Below are 22,015 nucleotides of genomic sequence, written 5' to 3'. Positions count from 1 at the left end.
TAGGAAACTAACTAAACAGAGAGTTGAACCTGTACTATTCACCACCAGAGAGCATTACTCTAACCACTGTGCTATGGGAGAGTGGCACATGCCTTTACTTGTTGGATTTTTGTCCTGGATCAACCAAAAAACTAGACCAAAGCCTTTCAGAAAGATTAAATTAGGGTTAGTCTTTGAGTTGGTTCTTAACTTCAGCCCCTTCCCTGTAGGTTCAGTGCAGTTTCAGTAACAGGAAGCTGCAGGTGATGCTGCCACACCAACACCAGTCCAAACCAAAGTGAAAGATTTACTCTGTTGTACTAATGTAAGCCTGTAGGGAAATTTCTGGAATGTTCTCCTACTGTTTTATTTTGTTTGCTTCTTCTTTTCTTCTGAAACAACAGAATGCACATGTTTTGAGATCTTAGTCTGATTAAAGGTAATAATTACTGATAATTATTAACACACCCTCAATGACTTTCCACTAACCATCATGATACACACAGTTCCACTCTAGTGAAGGTGTGAATGGTGTAATGGAGTAAGCTTCAAGCATTTACCCATTTACCCACAATGCATTGCAGTTTGCCACAATTCTCTTTTTATAATGTTGATATCGATAATGGTACGTTTAAGGAGGCACAATAAAATGCTTGATATTTCAGGAATATGACGTTATATTTGTTGTGTTATACTTGGAGTTTCATGTAACACCACTGAAATTATTTACTTTACCATCAATCAAGCAACTATAGTTTATAGTTGACTCTGTATAGTGTGTGTGGCTCAACACGGCAGTGTCATATGTGTCGTTGTTGCTGCCATGCTTGAGTGTGCCAAACTGCTTCTTGGGAAATCTAAGTTGCTGTCTCACATTTTTCCCCTCATGAGAAGGAAGTTGAAGGGGTGGGGGGATGAAAACAAAGGGTGGGAAGAGAGGGAAACAAAGGAGAGAAAGTAACATTCAAGACACCTAAGAAAACATGAATAACAGCATATTTCTGGGCTGGACTGCAGCCCAGTGAGGGACACTGACAGTTGCTGCCTCCCTTATGATCAAGTCTCCACCAACTTCCATCACACCCACCCATCTCATTACCCAACTCTCTTAAGTCATTGTAGCCTACAGACCCAAAGGGGCAACAATGTCCACCACCAGAGACAAAGCACAAGCAACTGAGCAACAGCTCTTCTACCAGAGAATCTTCTTTTTAACCATTTCTCTTACATTCAGGCTATTAGTAAGAAACTGACTAACAGCAGACTTGAACCTGCAACATTCACCACCAAAAAGCAGCACTCTAACCACTATACTATAGCAGACCAGCAGTAAGCCTGGCTAATTGGAATTTTGTCTTAATGATTTGCATTTCTCATTTAAATCATTTGAGAAAGTGTAAGCTCATGTCAACCTGTTGTATTAGTCACTGACTACGTTTACATGCACATCAAATTCTGTTCTGTTCTGTTCTGTCCGGTCTATATCCGGGTTGCAGCCCTATTCCGAATACGATGTTAATATGCATACAGACATCGATATATTCCTGTATACATAGCTGTTGTAAGTATGCCTGAGTTGCCATTCCTAAATACCTAGTCTACAGCTAAGCATCTGTTAGCACCCACAATTCCTTGCGGACTTATATGCGGCGTTTACGTGACTCAATACTAATTAGAATATTGCCAAATTCCGATTAATATCGGAACACTGATGTGCATGTAAACGCCGCAATCCGATTGCCTGATTCAGATTAAGACAAAATTTTGATTCCCCAAATTCCGATTCCCACCCCTGGAGTATGCCTGTTTTAATCGGAAGTTTATTGCATGTAAACACCTTATTCGGAAAATGAACCAAAAGGAGATATATGCGCATGCTCAGTCCACAAGGTACTGGAGGTGCTAACAGATGCTCAGCTGTAGGCTAGGTATTTAGGAATGGCAACGCAGGCATACTTACAACAACCATGTATACAGGAATATTCTGATGCCTGGACGCATATAAACAAGCAAAACCTCTGTTTTTGGGTGTCTCCAAACCTCACTAGCTGCTGGATTTTGACAAATTTGGATGAAATTTTAGAAGTTTGCGAATGATCCATACATGAGTACAACACAAACCAAACAGGATGATGTTTCCTAAAGGTATCACAGGACAATGGTGACTGATAGATGGCAAAAGAAGTTTGTTAGCACAGAAAGAACATATCTTGAAACCTTTATCTAGAGATAAGTACTGAGAGTTGAACTCATAACCTTCTGATCAAGAGTTTAACAGTTTAACCACTGAGCTACCACCAGGATCACAATTGAGACCATCTCACTTATGAAGAAAACATCTCAAATTTAAAAAAAAAAAATACAGCTTCATAACCAATTGCAGTGAGAGTCTCCCAGATGATAAGGCCTTTGCTTCATTTCCCATAAACCCCTGGGAATATGTAAATGATTGCACCTCTGATTGGACACCACTCATAAGTTTAGCCAACCCACTTTTACAACATGAGTATATCTCACTTCTATCCATAACGTAATAAAATACTGAAACTTTCCATATTCTTTCAGAAAATCCCAACAGAAATGCCACTTCAAACTTCAAACTTTTAACGGTTCAGACTGAATGTGGATACAAGCGCCATACAAATGCTGAAGCAATTCAAGAAAACGTATAATATGTGATCTAAACCCGGGTGAGGTTTCATTAAACTCCTGCACAGATAGATGGATGGCTCCACTTACCTCTTTGTAGAGATTTCTGTAGAACAGGGTTCATAGCTGAGTCTCAAATCAAACCATTGTTTCGTATTTAGGAAATGAAACATAGCTTCCAAGCCATTTTCCAAGGCACTGGAAGTAATTTGAGGAGAAAATCAATAGTGTAACCAATTAATGGTAATTCTGCAGATCGTTTCTAGCTAACTGCTCCCCGATTGCAGACGGTAATATGCTCCAGCAATATCTCAAAGCTCACGAAGCCTAAAGGGCTGATTAGCTTGAATAACGGTCATTAGAACAACGTGACATTCATTAAGATACGTTCACAAAAGAATCCTATTGAGTAATAGGATGTGTGGTGATGGATGTTCAGAGGCTCTGAAATCTAGATGCTGGAGAGCGAGTGTGAGTCAGAGGTTGGCAGGCCTGCTGTGGAGGCGTTTACCTGCTCTTTTGCTTTTTCCAGAGGGCTTTGAGCTGCTTTATTTACTGCGAGAATGAAGGTGTACGATGACCTGCAGCTCAGAACACCTGCACAGACATCACGTTCACTTTGCTTACACAAGTCCAGGACAAACTTTTCAGATTTTTCCCCATGTCTGGCAGTCTGTATGAGATTTATATGATTTATATGAAATATGAAACCGTTAAGCCGTGAGACGGCCTGAGACGGCGTGCATTACAGTGATTTTATTATGGCTAAAGGTGTTCTTAGAATCCCAGAAAGCAGAGTGCCAAAAAGCCTTTGCCCACTTTTATAAAATGGAGACAATAACATTAATAAGCACTAAATAAAGAATTAAAAAGTATTTATTTATTTATTTATAATAAATAATTCTTCCTCCACAAAATGTTTTCTGTTAATAGTAAGCTTTGGTTTTTAATAGAGACAGTAGTATTTTTGTGTGGAAAACCGCTTCCTGGAGCACATTTTGGGTTTATACATATATATATATATATATACATATACACTGTAACCATAACAACATGACACGCCCACTGTAATCACGCTGAAAAAGGGCTGGCTGCAGTGCTTTTTAAAAGCTGCTGCATGCTGTCTGGGTGATTTTATCGATTATCTTTTATTAAGGAAATGTCATGACAACATAACAGTCAAAGATTGGGGTGTTCCATGGACAACAGAACAAAGTGTGATAAGGTTTTAAAATTGGTTTAATACAGAATTCGACGCTCAGCCAATCAGATTTCAGAACCGACGCTGTCTGCTTTATAATAACATTTTACCCACAGCCATGAAGTTTTTAGTTACTGAAGCAGCTTTTACTTGGAAGGAAATGGATTGCAGACAGTGTAATTTAATCCAGGATCTTCATGGAAAATTGGACAAACTGTCAGAGCCGGAAATACTTTGCATTTCAAGTCACTAATATCTTCTGAATAGATTTAGCTAGCCTGCAGACATGATTAGACAAAAAGCACAGCAGAAGTTGCTTAACTTCAAATCAATGGCTCCAGCTGTGTGATAAACACTGACTTCTTTTGGTGTTAAAGAGGACCCAGTCTTCCCATTGGTAATTATTGGGCTGCATTGCCATGCCCTATGGGTAGTGATATGTTATTTCTGTTGGACCTGCTGGTGGAAGTGAGTGTTCCTCAGATCCGAACCTGGAGGCTTGTTCAACTAATGAAGGGCTTACCTGAAAACGAGCTGTATATCGCAGGAAAGCTGAGTTGAAACCGCAGTCTTGTAGCGTTCCAGCACTGGATATAGTTTACTGAACTTATGACCTTATCAGCTGGTGACGGATCTGACATGCAGCATCTGCTTTATATCCTACAATTTATTCTGCATTTGCAAAATGAACAAGTCCTTTTAAATCCATGCACATTTTAATAATACACTGATTTTTATAACATAGAGAAAAAAACATGGCAGAGTGGAAAACTCCTCTGTCCTGAACATGTCAGAAAACCTAAAGTTACAGCTTTACCTCTGACTGTTACAAAGCTCTGACACTGGAGACTCCTTCCAGAAATGTTTTATAAACGTCTCCTCACAGAAAACTTCACCATATCAACAACTGTACATTTTTCTGGGTTAAATAACAATTTGTCTTGATGATGCTCCCTCATCAGCCCTCTTTTTTCTCTCTCTTGTAGTTAATTAGACTGAAAAAAGAAAAAAAAACAACTCGTCATGTTTATCACAGCCATTATTTCACTAACTATCCTCTGATATAGCAGTTTTTTTTATTACAGAGTTAGAATTTCATTCGTTCATAAAAAAAAAAAAAAAAATCTGATGTTTCTAAAGCTCTCATTTACTTCCCGAAGTAAACCAGTCCGGATCTGTAAGTGCTCGGTTTATGGATAGCATACAAGAGCCAGGAGCTGCTGTAATTAGATTGGACGTAGCTTCCAAACACATTAGCCTGAGCCGAGGCGGCCAATGTCATAAATTTCACAAGACTTGAAATATATCCTTGGCCCATGGTGCCACTGCGGTGCCAATAGAAAATAAGCAAGCCAAAGCGCTCGTTCATCTCAGCAGTCCCCTTCAAAAGCCACCATCCTTTTAACCTTCAGATATCAAAGCTTAAGTAGTGCTAATTAATTAGACTTTTGACAAGCTTTCAGAAATTTCCGGATAAAGTTTTTTTTTTTTTTTTTTAAATATCATAACCTCAGACGGGGATGAAGTCAAAGGCCCAGAGCTCACAGACCCACGTGACAGATTTATAATTATTTAGAGCAGGGATGTGAATTTTGGAGAAAATGAGCGAGTACCATAGGCCTTAGCTTCCAATATCAAACAGTAACCAATCAGAAAATTTTACATAAAAATTACAGCTCAGACTTGGTAAAATGTATTATATAAGTTTTATTGATTTTATTGTGCTGCTACGTTCGATTCTTTGGAGTTCACTTCATACTGGCTTCTAGTCTGATGATATTAAACACTTTCATTCTCTCTTTCAGTTCCTGGTTGTTTTCACATTAGCATTTTTATACTTTGTCTCATCCTCAGAAAGAGTCAATGTTACTCAGAGAAGAATGGATCATAGTAATTAATTAAAAAAAAAAAAAACAGGACCCATTGGACTACAGCACAATGAGACATTAAAATACTCATGAATTCTTTGTAATAGGAATTTCATATAATAGTCTCTACGGTACGTATGTGTAAGAGTGAGGAGAAGTGACAGATGTTTTCCTCTTGAAAGCAGTTTAAATGTGATTGTGATTGTGTAAGTGTTTGCTATCCATATTTCTCCCCTTCCTTAATGACATTTGATCTAATCTTGTGGATCTGGAGCCTATCCCGGGAACGCTCGGCACGAGGTGGGAATACACCCTGGATGAAACACCATTCCACCAGGGAGGAGGAAACTGGAGGGTGGGAGGAAACCGGAGAAGCCAGAGGAAACCCACACGGACATGGGAAGAACGCGTGCGTATTCGCTCAGGATTGAACCCGGGACCCTGGAGCTGTGAGATGGCAATGCACCCTGTGAAATATAGCATGAAATTTGCATGTATGTATATAAATAGTGACATTTAACAATAAGGGTTAATCAGATATAAGATTTTTGATTGTAAGATTATGAAGCTTATCACTGTATTTACCAAAATCTCCAATTTTTTTTTTTTTTGGGAAAATCATCTTTGTGGTGACGCTGAGAACTTGAATCAGGTGTGCTGCAGATGGAAAACTAAACGCAAGGGAAGCGGGTCTGCAGAGACGACATGGTGGTGAGGTCAGAGTGAATAAGCATGAATTCCTGCTTGCGTAGGCCTAGCAGCACCAGCTCTGTTCAGTAGCACTCATGCCCTCTGGTGCACAAGGTTAATAAGAGTCATAGCAGTTCCTCTGCTCTAAGAAACCCCCAACACATTAAGCATCTGCACTTCCACTAGGGTGAAAGACTGTCATTCCTGGTGTGTGTGTGTACGTGTGTGTGTTTGTGTCTGAGAGAGAGAGAGAGAGAGAGAGAGAGAGAGAGAGAGAGAGAGTGCAAAGGCTCTTTAGAGCAAACATGACACACTCTGGGTTTTCTGTTCTGGAGACGAGTTGTGATTAATCAGTGTTATTATGTCATTTCCTAGGACGGAAATGAGACAGAGAGAAACATAGGGTAAATAAGACGAGAGACACAGAGAGGAGCAGCATTAAAGTGGGTGAATGTGAGGAGAAAGAGAGTGAAAGAGAGAGAAAGAAAGAGAGAGACAGAAATAGATAGAGAGGCATGAGTCACCAAGTGGATGGGGTCGAAGGGCAGTGAGGTGGGATGTGAAGAGCACTAAGTGAGAAAGGTGTGAAGCTGCTCCAGTAATAAAGGGGAACGCCCACGCTCCATCCTCTATGCTAAATCACTGTACCAAGCACCTCTTAGTGTGTGTGTGTGTGTGTGTGTGTGTGTGTGTAAATGCAAGCAGGACAGAAACAGAACAACTATTTACAGCTGTGATACAGATGCACAGATGCTAAAGATACAGCATGCTTCACCTCACCTCAGATTACTCATAAGATGGGTGGTGAAACCTGAGCTAGTTTTATCCTGCTTCCTGCAAATCACACCAAAGCACAGCTATTTAGCATCAAACCTGTTCATGGACATGTATCATCTTATAGCTTCTGAAACCTACAATGCACTGATCCAACCAGAGTTCCTCCAAGAATGGCAAACAGAGACAGAGAGCACTTGCCTGCTAATCTCATGCGATCATGGGTAGTGGAGAAAAGCTTAGGTTCGTACTTCATCACATCACACCATCACTGATTATTTTCCTATAGCATCATGTTCCAAAGGGTTCCGCCATGATCTCAAAATTATAAATGGAGGTTGGAACTAGACTCAGCAGGACTTAATTCCAACTATAATCTCCTTATTCCAAAGTACCGTAGAGAAACTCAACACATCCTAAAGTCAGGATCCGTTCTGCTCGTCCCAGTGGTCTGGGATTAAACAGCGCTCGGGTAACAGGGTGGACAAAGTGCCGCATGTGATCTCGGGGGCAGTTACAGCGGCACAGTTTGTCTCCCACCTCACCATTTTAGCAGCGGTGTGAATCTTGAGCTCTACATTTTTCACATGCTAATCAGAGCATCCTGCTTTAAGGCCTGTTGTGTGTCTGGTTTTTTTGCGTTGCCGTGGATACGGCCCTTCACTGGTGCATTCGCTGTACAGTTCCAGTAACACAGAGCATGAGAATAAATCACATGCTTTTTTCGGAGGGGGGAGGATGTGTTATGCGTGGCTAAATTTAGGTGCCTGCTCTTGTGATGGTCTCTAAGAATGTGAAAAAAGGCATCTTTTAAAAAAAAAAAAAAATCTGGAACATTGGAAATAGTGCATAGAGAAGCACATTGATCTCACACAGTGTGGGCAGAATGAAGGAATTAGAGCAGGCACTGTTGCATGAACTGTTACACACACACACACACACACACACACACAATTAATGGTATGCTTCAGCCATCTGCGATATGTTGTAATAGATTTGCAGTGTTTTATATATTCAGCAACTTCAGATGCTGCTGAAAGATTTATTACATCAACCGCTGATTCCCTCAGACATATCGAATATTATAATCATATTACAGTTTCAGTTATCGATGAGAGAGAGGTGCACGGTATCGACCAGGCCTGAAGTGAGAGAACCTCTCGCTGCTTTCTTCGCTGTCTTGCTTACCTCAACCGACCTTTCTTCAAATTTGTCAAAACTAAAGAAGCTTAGGACAGACATTTTTAAGCCACCTTCCAAATGAGCGGTCAGATTTATTTTTCTACTACATATAGTGCTGAAAACTATGAACCGAACTGAAATTCAATTTTCCACATATCTCAAGTTCTTTTAGAATCTGGTGATCCCCAAAAGTAAAAGAAAAGTAAACGAGGGAAAACATTCCAAATTCCTTATTACAAACTGAATTCATTAGGCGTATGTACTTTTTTTTCGCTACAACACATAGATATCCAACAACTTGATCAAATCGCGATGGTCACTGTTTGAGGAAATCACATTTAGCTAGTGAGGTGTTAGACGTCTTTAGGTAGACTGCGTTTTTAAACAGGCTCCTTACACAAGAACTTTGAAGGAAGATAGCTAAAGTAAGATCATCAAATGTTAAAGTATGTTATAGGCAGAAAAAAAACTATTTTGGACAGAATTCATGCACAACGTCATCCGACAGATCCACACGAATGGTGATCAGGGGACTAGCAATGCGCTAGTGTTCACAACAATAGCATAGTGTTCAGTATCGTGATATAGTAACTTCCTAATATGACAAAACACCCCAACACAGAATTTCCTCATGAGCATTTGTGGTTTCTACAATTGTTAGAAATAATGAGTGCTACATCCTCATTAGAGTGTACAGTTGTGTGATTTCACCTACAGCAGTGTGACCACAGTCCTGAGAGATTTAACCCTTTTACACACCGTGAGGTCAGCAACAGCATCAGCAGTGTGTAAAAATTGAGTGACTAAGACGTGATGGAAGAGGACAGCTCCGGGCTGCATCGATTGGAGTGCTGGAGCTTTCAAGGCTGGCGATGCAAGTTTAATGAAAATAGATTTCTACCTGGCCGTTAGCTAAAACTGAGAAAGATAAAGACAGAGACTCTTCAGGTTCTAAATGATGGGATACTGCTGTGAGTCAAATTAAATTAAATCTGACCACAGGAATTCGAACCGTTTTAGGATAAGGAGGAACAATAGCTTGTGTAGATTTCCAAATCTTTACAAATAAGACTTGATCCAGAACCTAGAGAATCTTACGTCTACAGGGATCCCTTGGATTTGTTAAGATCGGGTCTTAACAAATGGATTTGCAACAATACCACCAACAGTCCTGAGAAAATACACAGAACAGTGTGAGCAAGCGAGAACAAGGCTGATTTCTTTCTAGCCCAGGCTGTAGATTCACGTAGCCTGAGTTATGTCAGGTGATTACACATCCATTTCGGCTTTTGTTTTTTACACACTTACATAAAACACATCATCAGCAGTGACAGAGATGGTGCATGTGAACTACAATCACAAACAAGGTGGATTATTTACTCTTTGACCAAAATCTGTTTGGAGGAGAAACTAAAAGTCTATACACTAAGCACACATTGAATCAAAGTACAAATTACACAAAAGGACACACAACAGAACCATGGTTTGGAAAAAAAAAAAAAAAAAAAATTGTTCTTCTCATGTTTGGTGTGCAGAGAAAATGCGGCATGAACCCAGTCGGCCATTACGGGCTTTAAAAAAATTTGAAATCATGAACACAGCTGTCTGCCTTTCTGCCTGTGTGTGTGTGTGTGTGTGTCACCTAGTGATAATGAGCTATACTGCATTGCTCAGCAGTAATAGTTTGGTTATTGACAGACATTACGTTTGTACTGCTCGTCTGTCTGTGTTTTTCTGGGAGGCTTTTGAATGGGAAGAGAAAGACACACATGAGGTAACTTGTGCGAAACAAATGCGCTCTCCTAACAGACCGTGAAATGGAGAAACATCATATGGTCGAGAAGTAACGAGGGAAATAACAGACGAAACTGCAGCACTGCAACAGATTGCATTATGAAGCTTGAGTCATGGTCCTCCGTGACTAGTAAAAAAATTTTTTTATATTTTTATACTTCAACCACAGAGAGCTATGAACAAGAAATGTGCATCAGGTTACTGTATATTTGCTATAGACATCTCTCACTCTCTCTCTCTTTCTTTCTGCTCTCCTGCTTCCTGCCAGCTAACCCACGCAAATCTTACATTTAAGCGGTGCAACAATGAGTCCATGTGTTTTTGTCTGATTTGGGACTTTTTTCTCTTTCGGAAATCCACTATTGACTCCTACAAGCTGCTGTGGCGTTATTAATTAAGAAGCTATATGCTGCTGGTCAATAAGTCATTCTGGGTTAATAATTAACTTCGCTGTTAGTTTTTTATCAGGAATTGCTCCGTGGTACCGGAGAGGCAATGCATGACTCCAGAAAACGGTACAGAACTGGTTAATCTTGTAAAGTTTCACCATTAAGAGCTTGTTGGAACGACAGCTTGGGAATCCTGCTCCTTCAGTGAGGGCTTAACGACAGATTGGGTCGCCTCATATCTGAAAATAAATGCAAGAAGGAGATGCTCCTGGACAGAACCAATAAAACCCCTGAGATGAGTGTTGTAACATGTTCAGGATTAAAACGCAAGACTTACTCTCGCTCACTAACTCACATTCACTGCAGTACTCACACAGCTGAGATAATACCTTTAAAAAACCTTTTACCCTGACACATTCATCTTCCTCTTCCTTTTTCATACCTCAGGTTATAAGAAGATGAAAAAAAAAGTTAAATGTGAAGAGAAAATGCAGTAATTATGAATAGACAGACAGAAAAAAAAACCCATCATCAGTGGCAAAGAGAGGATTCAGCAGCATGAGCCTGGAGAATAAAAACCCCCCGAATTCACACCATCACTGATTCAGCGAAAGACACGAAAACGCCTGCAGTGGTGGGATGAGTCAATGCCTAAGTGAAATATTAATCAATTTTTGATTTAAAATTCCCCTTCAAACCCGCTATGGAGCGATGCTTTGAAGTCCCCTACGCCACCAGTGACCCTCGGAGTGGATACTCGCGCTCTCTCTCTCTCTCTCTCTCTCTCTCTCTCTCTGCTTTTTTTTCAGTCTGTTTTTTTCCAGGCTCTGTCATCTTTGCTGTCAGTTGAATACAGGAATCAATGTCACTGTAAGTAACAGATTGAACTCTTTCAGTCACTATGACGAGTGCCTGAGTGACGAGTCATGCCCGATATGAGGTGTAAATTGAGGCTTATCACCACCTCTCTCTCTCTCTCTCTGAAGCTGAGCGCTGCAGCTTTTTTTCTCCAGCCCTTCTATCTCTCTCTATCTCTCTTTATCTCTCACTATCTCTCTATCTCTCCATCTCTCTTACTCGATCTCCTGTTCCATCTCTCTATCCCTCTTTCACTCAACCTCCTTCAATCTATGTCTCATTTTCTGTCAAGCTCCTCTTTTCTTTCACTCGAACACGAGAATCAATGGCACTGTAAGTAACAGATTGAACTCTTTCAGTCACTCTGGCGCGCGCCGGAGCCTTTCAGCGCTCCGTTTTGTCAAGAACAGCCTTCGGCAGAGCGAGTGGCATGTCACGACTAATCCACAACATAAATTGAGGCTTATTGTCACCTCTCGTCCTGAAGCTCTGCATCTGAGTGCTGCAGTTCTCTCTCTCTCTCTCTCTCTCTCTCTCTCTCTCTCTCTCTCAGTCATCTATGTAATACCACAATGTATGATCAATTAACAAAAAATGTCACAGAAAATGTCAATTCCTCTGTAGCAGTTTGACGGCTTATGAGCCATATGACATGATTTTTACTAACATGATATAAAATGTATTAATTTATTTATTTATTATTAATTTATTTTTAAATATATTTTCATTTACATATTAGAGTAGAAATGGAAAAATGAAGAAAAAAGGCGCTAACTGTGAGAGTTAACCAAGTTAAAATGGTTAATACAATGATCCATTCTGTTTGTGATGTAACAACATGACGTTCGGTCTGTGATGTAACAATGTAACGTTCTGTTTGTAATGTAACAACGTAACGTTCGGTCTGTGATGTAACAATGTGACGTTCGGTCTGTGATGTAACAATGTGACGTTCTGTCTGTGATGTAACAACGTGACGTTCGGTCTGTGATGTAACAACGTGACGTTATGTTTGTGATGTAACAGCATGATGTTCTGTTTGTGATGTAACAACGTGACGTTCTGTTTGTGATGTAACAACGTGACGTTATGTTTGTGATGTAACAACGTGACGTTCTGTTTGTGATGTAACAACGTGACGTTCTGTTTGTGATGCAGCAACGTGACGTTCTGTTTGTGATGCAGCAACGTGACGTTCTGTTTGTGGTGTAACAACGTGACGTTCGGTCTGTGACGTAACAACGTGACGTTCTGTCTGTGACGTAACAACGTGACGTTCTGTCTGTGACGTAACAACGTGACGTTCTGTCTGTGACGTAACAACGTGACGTTCGGTCTGTGACGTAACAACGTGACATTCAGTCTGTGATGTAACAACGTGACATTAGGTCTGTGATGTAACAACGTGACGTTCTGTTTGTGATGTAACAACGTGACGTTCGGTCTGTGATGTAACAACGTGACGTTCTGTTTGTGATGTAACAACGTGACGTTCTGTTTGTGATGTAACAACGTGACGTTCTGTTTGTGATGTAGCAACGTGACGTTCTGTTTGTGATGTAACAACGTGATGTTCTGTTTGTGACGTAACAACGTGACGTTCTGTCTGTGACGTAACAACGTGACGTTCGGTCTGTGATGTAACAACGTGACGTTCTGTTTGTGATGTAACAACGTGACGTTCGGTCTGTGATGTAACAACGTGACGTTCTGTTTGTGATGTAACAACGTGACGTTCTGTTTGTGATGTAGCAACGTGACGTTCTGTTTGTGATGTAACAGCATGATGTTCTGTTTGTGATGTAACAATGTGACGTTCGGTCTGTGATGTAACAATGTAATGTTCTGTTTGTAATGTAACAACGTAACGTTCGGTCTGTGATGTAACAGCATGATGTTCTGTTTGTAATGTAACAACGTAACGTTCGGTCTGTGATGTAACAGCATGATGTTCGGTCTGTGATGTAACAACGTGACGTTCTGTTTGTGTTGTAACAACGTGACGTTCGGTCTGTGATGTAACAATGTAACGTTCGGTCTGTGATGTAACAAAGTGACGTTCTGTTTGTGATGTAACAACGTGACGTTCGGTCTGTGATGTAACAACGTGACGTTCTGTTTGTGATGTAACAACGTGACGTTCTGTTTGTGATGTAACAACGTGACGTTCTGTTTGTGGTGTAACAGCGTGATGTTCTGTTTGTGATGTAACAACGTGACGTTCTGTTTGTGGTGTAACAACATGATGTTCGGTCTGTGACGTAACAACGTGACGTTCTGTCTGTGACGTAACAATGTGACGTTCGGTCTGTGATGTAACAACGTGACGTTCGGTCTGTGATGTAACAATGTGACATTCGGTCTGTGATGTAACAACGTGACGTTCAGTCCGTGATGTAACAATGTGACGTTCGGTCTGTGATGTAACAATGTGACATTCGGTCTGTGATGTAACAACGTGACATTCAGTCTGTGATGTAACAACGTGACGTTCTGTTTGTGGTGTAACAGCGTGACGTTCTGTTTGTGATGTAACAACGTGACGTTCTGTTTGTGGTGTAACAACATGATGTTCGGTCTGTGACGTAACAACGTGACGTTCTGTCTGTGACGTAACAATGTGACGTTCGGTCTGTGATGTAACAATGTGACATTCGGTCTGTGATGTAACAACGTGACGTTCAGTCCGTGATGTAACAATGTGACGTTCGGTCTGTGATGTAACAATGTGACATTCGGTCTGTGATGTAACAACGTGACATTCAGTCTGTGATGTAACAACGTGATGTTCGGTCTGTGATGTAACAACGTGACGTTCTGTCTGTGACGTAAGAAACTAAACAAATCTCAGAGAAAATGATTAGAAAAACATCCACTATTGAATCATTTGCAGTGATAGCCCCATGACGCAAACAAGATCATTCCGCCAGACGGAATGTTGTTGCTTCCACCGCATTTGCTGACGGTGTGACATTTCAGCTCAGCTGGTGGTTTCTCTTTTTTTTCCTCCACATTTCCTTTCTTGCCGTGCTGCCAAATCAATATGGACCCTCAGAGAGGAGGTTAAAGAGCAGGAGAAAATGATTAACCTCCGTTGTTATCTCTTGAGGAACATCAAAGGGCATAAACAGAGAGAACTGCTAGTCAGTTACGGATTGAATGAGACCTCCGGAAATAAATGAGCTGTACAATGGAATGGGATAAATGGGCTCACATTGGGCCATTAGGATGCTGGCTATTTAAAGCCAATGGCCAAGAGATATGTCCTGTTTATTTATTTAGAAAAGAGAAAGTGCAGAGATTACATGTTCCTATTCTTAGACAGAGTCACAGCATGTGAGATATGGGGACAATAATAAACCTTTATTAGTAAAAACAGGAAGTTAAAAAAACAACAGGGAGTGAAAGTTTGGCTGTATGCAGTAAAAGGAAGCGCTACACTGCATGGTACGTGCGCCAGACGCCACTTAGTCCAGAGCAGACAGATGAGAAATCAGCATGCAACAAATGAAGGCACAACAAACTGGCAGCCAACAACTTAATGAATGAGTAGAACACTGTCACCAAAACCACAGCCAGCAACAGACGCAACAAAGACACGGGGACAACGACAAGGGAATAAGGGAAAAAGAGTCTGCTCCACTCTGTCTGGTAGCTCAGAGCGGCAACTTATCTGCTTACACATTTTGAATGAAACTGTTCATTCAGGTTTGTTGTGCGAGAGTAACAACATGTTATTCTGTCTGTGATGTATCAACATGACATTCTGTTAACGTGATATTCTCTGTGATGGAACAATGTGATGTTCTTTCCATGATGTAACAACGTAACATTATTTCTGTGATTTAACAACTTGACATTCTGTTAATGATTTAACAAAGTGGGGTTCTTTTTGTGATGTAACAATGTAACATTCTGTCTGTGATGTAACAGCGTGACATGTTAATGATCTAACAGTGTAACATTCTGTCTGTGATGTAACAGCGTGACATGTTAATGATCTAACAGTGTAACATTCTGTCTGTGATGTAACAGCGTGACATGTTAATGATCTAACAGTGTAACATTCTGTCTGTGATGTAACAGCGTGACATGTTAATGATCTAACAGTGTAACATTCTGTCTGTGATGTAACAGCGTGACATGTTAATGATCTAACAGTGTAACATTCTGTCTGTGATGTAACAACGTGACATTATTTCTGTGATGTAACAATGTGACATTTGTTAATGATGTAACAACGTTACATTCTGTCTGTGATGTCACAACATTCTGTCTGTGATGTAACAATGTAACATTATTTCTGTGATGTAACAGCGTGACATGTTAATGATCTAACAATGTAACATTCTGTCTGTGATGTAACAGCGTGACATGTTAATGATCTAACAATGTAACATTATTTCTGTGATGTAACAGCGTGACGTTAATGATCTAACAATGTAACATTCTGTCTGTGATGTAACAACGTAATGGCTTTTCTGTGATGTAACAGCATGACATGTTGTTAATGATCTTACAACGTAACATTGTGTCTGTAATATAACAACGTGACATTATTTCTGTGACGTAACAATGTGACATTTTGTTAATGATGTAACAACGTTACATTCTGTCTGTGATGTAAGAGTGTGACACCCTGTCTGCGACATTAGTTTGGCTACTTGTCATGTTATTACAAACCAGACAGAACGTCACGTTGTTAAATCATGTAACATCATCCAGTGGTAATAAATGCTGTGGGAATTTCCAAACAAAACCATGTGCAACTGAGTAATAATTAACAAATCAAATCTTCAGTATAGATCAGAGTACATATGTAGCTTGCTTCTATTATATCTTGTTTGTATTGTGCCAGAGTAATTGTACAGTAGCACTCAGCATACTAGCTTGCAGGTATGCTAGCGAGTACTAATACAAAAACTTGTATTTTGTATTAATTTTGTTAGAAAGCAAGTAAATATGATTGTACTCAAAAAAAACCTCACAAATATGAGAGCATGCACATATGCTAGTATATAAATTTAATTATACAAAGAATACACAAATATTTTTTAAACTTAAGATGAAACTGGTGAGAAATTTTCTTTTCCTTTACCTGTGCTGAACCAAACTGCACTTTTTCTCAGTAGTCAATTTCAATTTCAAACAATGTTGAAAAGGTTTTTTTTTTTGTCTAAGTGTGTTCTCGGAAAAAACCATCCCACCTAATTACTGACAAACTGATTATATGGCTTGTGGAGATAGTTACTGGGAAATAGATTTTATTCGTTATGATACTTTGGACTGATTCGGAAATGTAATAAGGCTTGATTAAGTCATGATTATTGTTTATAAGCCAGACTTGTGATAAATTTTCAAGAAAAATAAGTACTTACAGTTTTTCCTAAACAAATCTTTAAACGTCTTTTAAAACAGATGACTAGCTTGTTAGGTAACATAGCCACACTCGTAGAAAAAACAAGTAAACACTCTGTTGTAGAGTTCTGCAAGCTAAAGAACCCTTAAAGATTCTAGATTTAGACTTTTTTTCCTCCTAATAGTGCAAGAGCCTTTTATGTAGTGATGATTGTAAATGTAAATGTAAATATAAACATAACTAATGAGTTACATTACACAAGGCATCATTAAACTAAGATTTACGGTATAAGCTTAACAGAGTAAATTGCATTGTTATGAAGTGGCCCATCCGTCTGGCAGATTCTACTGTGGCCTCTGAGCGGTGGAGGACGCCCACGTCCACTTTCTCTCTCTCTCTCTCTCTCTCTCAAGATGATGAACTGTGTGTTTAGCTGCTCGGTGTAAACATTCAAAGACAAAGAGAGGCGAGCGTGGAGCTGGCAAGCAGCTACGATACGAGCGCCTCGTTCGCACGAAGTCTGGCCGTGAGTGTTGTTCAGTAATGTCAGAGTGAAATATTTTCAAGCAGGGGATGTAGAGTAGACTGCGTGATGGACGTTTAAATATATGTATGGATGGTTCTTGGATTCTGTGGAAATTATAACAATCTCTCCTGTGCCTGGCTGTTATTTCATTAACATCATTCGTCTCTGTTTCATGTCCTACTGTTCCTGCTCTTCCTGTCACTCGCCTTCGAAGGAAATCAGGCCTTTTACCTGAAAATGATGAGATGATTTGCAACCATCTACAGTATAATAAACATAATACACACTGATTATACAGTCTAGTGAACTCAGGTAAAATTGGGACAGTTTAAATTAGCAGCATTTATTGTCTAGAATGTTGAGTCAAAAAGTTATGTTACCAAGCCCTTGAATTGATAGAAACAACATGACTTCCTTCATATGACATCATAAAAGTGGGTGTGGCCATCATTAAACTGGAAGATGACCCCAAGCATTTTGTAGTTGGAGATATTGGAGTTATATTACACATGATGCATAAGATATTATTGTGCTACTGTAACAATATAAGCATAAAGCTAGGTCAAATCATATCTACACAGTGTGTTTACAATTTAATAATTATAATTTTCCAAGTTGTCCCAAATGACCAAACATAGTTGTTAAAATACAATAAGTAGAAAGATGAAAAGTGGATATAATGTTTAACTGTGGTTAAATGATGCATTGTTGGGTTTTATTTGCATTAAATTGTGTTTTATGAAACATCATAAATAATCAGGGGAATAAGGTACTGAAGATTGGGAAATATAGAATATTACTTAGGCCTACTACTGAATATGGTGAGGATTTTATGTTGAAATCATTTTAGATGTAGATTTTTTTTTTAAACCCTAAAATCCTGTGTTATGCTACTACTGAAAGAAATACATTACAAAATGTTACTTACCTTTAAATTGTTATTATTTTGATAAAGATCTTATTTTTTTCATTTAGTACTGCCCTTCAGAAGCTACATAATACAGTTACATGTTTCCCAGAAGACAAAATAATAACAATTTACACCAATCATCCTGTTCAAAAGTTTACACCCCCTGGCTCTTAATGTATCGTGTTGCCTTCTTGAGCATCAGTGAATGTTTGCACCTTTTGTAATAGTTGTGTTCAAGTCCCTCAGCTGTCCTCAGTGTGAAAAGATGGATCTCTAAATCATATAGCTGCTGGTGGAAAGGGGTCAAATATGCAGAAGATGCTGGAAAAGTAAAGAATGTGCAGGACCTGGAGGATTTTTCTGAAGAACAGTGGGCGGTTTAACTGCTCAGGACAAACAATAGACTCATGAACAACTATCTCAAAACATACAAAAAGTTACTGATCATCCAGGTAACACACACAGCACTAAGAATCAAGCTTGTGTAAACTTTTGAACTGGTTCATTTGTGTAAATTCAGTTATTATTGTGTCTTGTGGATGATATGTAAACATCTGCTATGTGAAAAAGCTTATTCAGGGCAGAACTAAATAAAAACAAAATACAATTTTTATGATCCCTTTTATTTTTTAAAAATTATTAACATTTTGCAGATTCTGCAAGGCGTATGTAAGCTTATGACCTCAGCTGTATGTGTATCATGTGTATGTAAATGCGCCATTTCTTACTGAAGTGAAGGTTCACTACTAAGTAATATATTACTACTTAACTAATGCTTTCCTAATGATGAATTAATACATGCACTAATCCTTAGCCCATCAGGAAATAATGAAGCGTGTACATTAACAGCCTCGGAGTTATGCATGAATAGACATTAATAACTGCAAGAATTAAGTTTGTTTTCAGTGAAAATGTACAGCACTCGCTGAAGAGATGGATAACTGTGCACTTCATATAGAATAAGCGATGTGCATGATGTAACGTGGGAAGTACAGCACCTCGGGGGATTAGTGGAAGCTGCCATTCCTCATCATACAGACACTACAGAAGTTTACATGAACAATGACTGTACTCAAAATCTTTTCCCTAGAATATAACGTTCATTTTGTATAACTTTGTTCAATCAAAATGATCTATTCTATGTACAATATCCAAAATAACGAACATCTCAGATACACTTTATTCAAGCACAACACCACCAACACACCTTTATCTTTTGCACATGATCTCACTTATCTTTACTGTTCTGTTTTTATTATATTTATTAACTCACTGTATTTCCCATGACACTGTATGCATCTAGCTTACGTACTGACTTATAGATAAGTGTGTCTTGTTAGTATCTGGTATCTGTAAGGTCATGTGTAATGTCTGTAATTGTCTGCTGCTGTGACAAAACCATTTCCCTCAGGGATCAGTAAAGTACTCTATCTATCTATCTATCTATCTACTATAACTAGACAAACAGACAATGTAGTGATGGTAAAAATTTCTGCTCTTGTTTTTTAATATGAAGTCACTTCACTGAATATTATGCAAGAAAAAAAGTCTTCAACATAGATATGTCTTCAATTCTGAGGCTGATAAACAGCTTCAGTAAGATTTCAGTCTTACTTCATATTTAATAACAGATGAGCTGCAGGTTTTTTCCTCTGAGTGTGTGGTGCTTTCTATAAAACCCCGTATTTACACACTGAGCAGTTGGGGGCACAACACAAAGATCACGGCTTTTTAATATGGCCACACTTCATTATCTTGTGCCTTTGCGTTACTAAGTTGTGGCCACGACTTAATTATCTCAATCATTCCACTTAATGATCTTGTTCCCATTTATTACTACGTCGTGGCCATGCATTTATTTAACCTGAGCTCACATTCAGCTCAAACCAAACCGCCCCCCCACCACCCCCAAAATGCTACAACTGTACCAGCTCTCCCCTACACCGCAGTCGCATCCTGTGTGTGTGTGTGTGTGTGTGTGTGTGTGAATCAGTTTCAGACTCGGTTCAGTTCCGTTTCAGTGACACTGAGTCAGGGTGCAGATGGTTTTACAGCACTTTGGCCCAGGAGCTGCCTGCATCTCGTCTCCTACAGCTCCCATGTGCATGATAAGAGTGGAAACAGAGCGCTTTATAACGTTTTACACGCTTCATGCACGTGTCCGTCCTTACGCATAAAGAAAAGAAAACTCCTGGTTATGAAATGATTCAGTTGCGTGCGAACGGGATTATGAGCGCGCGCGCTGCCGGGTTGTTCAGGAGGATGATGATGGTGTGTGTGTGTGTGTGTGTGTGTGTGTGTGTGTGCGTAAAGGTTTGTTTCCAACAGGTTCATCGATCGAGTACTCCATCAGATCAATAACCGCACGCGCATCATTAAACTGATCACACTGAGCGCGCGCGGCGAGCACGTATCACATATTATAAAATAAAGCAAATAATAAATAAAGCACGAGCCAGTGATGATTATGATACAGTAGACACGACTGCAGCTGCTGCATCATGACTTTACCTCCGGACTGTGCTACAGTTGGTCCAACCTGCTCGTGCGTCGCATTTTCATCTCACTGATTTTCATTTCAAGTCTCTAAAACATGTATTCTCTGCTTATGACGTCATATTTAAATGAGTTCAACTGCATCTCGCCAACTTTAAGCCGCATTTTCAGCCACGAGACTTTTCCAGAAATTTGGTTTAAACTTTTTTTTTTTTTTACAGAAAGTCGCATAAAATGCCTTGTACAGATCCTGCGCGTGAAAGCGCTCCAAAGCCCGCAAACCTGATCCTCCAAAATTGCGCAATATTGTGTCACACTACTACAAAATCTGTGGTAACTATGGTAACATGCGTTAGTGCGCTATTTTATCTTACAAGCTATCTATCTATCTACCTATCTACCTATCACAGCACGGTTCGCGCCTTAAGAAGTCAAATAACTGCACGCAAAGCCATTTATCCGCATCATAAACTTACTTTTTGCGGTGGTGCGCGCTTTCAAAGCTTTCCGGTGACCCCCCCTGAGCTCTCCGTCCGAAAGGCCGGCACGTTCCGGTGATGGGGCTGATGCTTTTGATGGTTAAATCTCGATACAGATGCGCGCACGAGTTGCGCTCTCGGTCGCTCTTCACCCATCCGCTGTGCGCCGCGCGGTGCAGGGAAAAAAGAGGAGGGAACTCAGAGAGAGAGAGAGGGAGAGAGAGAGAGAGAGAGAGAGAGAGAGAGAGACGCCTCACTCGGTTAATTTCAGAAAATTCGGAAATTAGCCACTGTAATTCTTGCGCATTAAAGATCACGACTGCATTCCCGCATGACCCAACCACAAAAGTTGCGGGAGGTCAGACAGTGGCCTAGAGAATGCGAGCAGCCTACGCGCTCAGAAAAAAGAGCCACTAAACTGTATCATTCCTCATCATTCCTGGACCCTCAAGTGAACCTTTTGTTCCCTTTAAAGCTTTACTCCAAAAATTTCTAATTACGTCCAGTTCTGTACCTTGACTCCATTTTTAAGGTGAAAGATACACAGTAAAGGTACAGCAGATAAGGCTACCACTCCAGCAACACTCTGAGAGTGTAGAGCCTCTGTAGGACACAGAAGATGCTGATGGAACCACACCAGAAAAGATGAAGGAGTGTGAGCATGGAGACACCAGAGATGGAAGTTACAGAGCGAAGGATACGGGACTTTGTAATGAATTCTTGCACTGTAATAAAAATAAAACTCCATTTGCTGTCTTACAAGTAGACAAACAGCTGTGGTTGTGTGTGTGGGTGTGCTTTGCTCCTCCAGACACCTCCTGATGGTGACCAGGGTGGCGCAGGTCAGGGTGAGATGTACAA

At 39.9% G+C, this 22,015-nt stretch overlaps 1 protein-coding gene across 1 annotated transcript in view; it reads right to left on the bottom strand.

Annotated features, from left to right (window-relative positions):
- The window catches only part of camkvb (CaM kinase-like vesicle-associated b), a 48,276-nt gene extending 26,813 nt beyond the window's left edge, over positions 1-21,463 (bottom strand). The window contains exon 1 of the mRNA XM_026935792.3: positions 21,152-21,463. The gene's annotated coding sequence lies outside the window, so the exon portion shown is untranslated. The remainder of the gene's footprint in view (positions 1-21,151) is intronic.
- Positions 21,464-22,015: the final 552 nt, after the last annotated feature.

This window comes from Pangasianodon hypophthalmus, chromosome 20 (genome assembly GCF_027358585.1).
Source record: "Pangasianodon hypophthalmus isolate fPanHyp1 chromosome 20, fPanHyp1.pri, whole genome shotgun sequence".
In the NCBI taxonomy this organism is placed as follows: domain Eukaryota; kingdom Metazoa; phylum Chordata; class Actinopteri; order Siluriformes; family Pangasiidae; genus Pangasianodon; species Pangasianodon hypophthalmus.
This window is presented reverse-complemented; position numbering and strand designations above follow the sequence as displayed.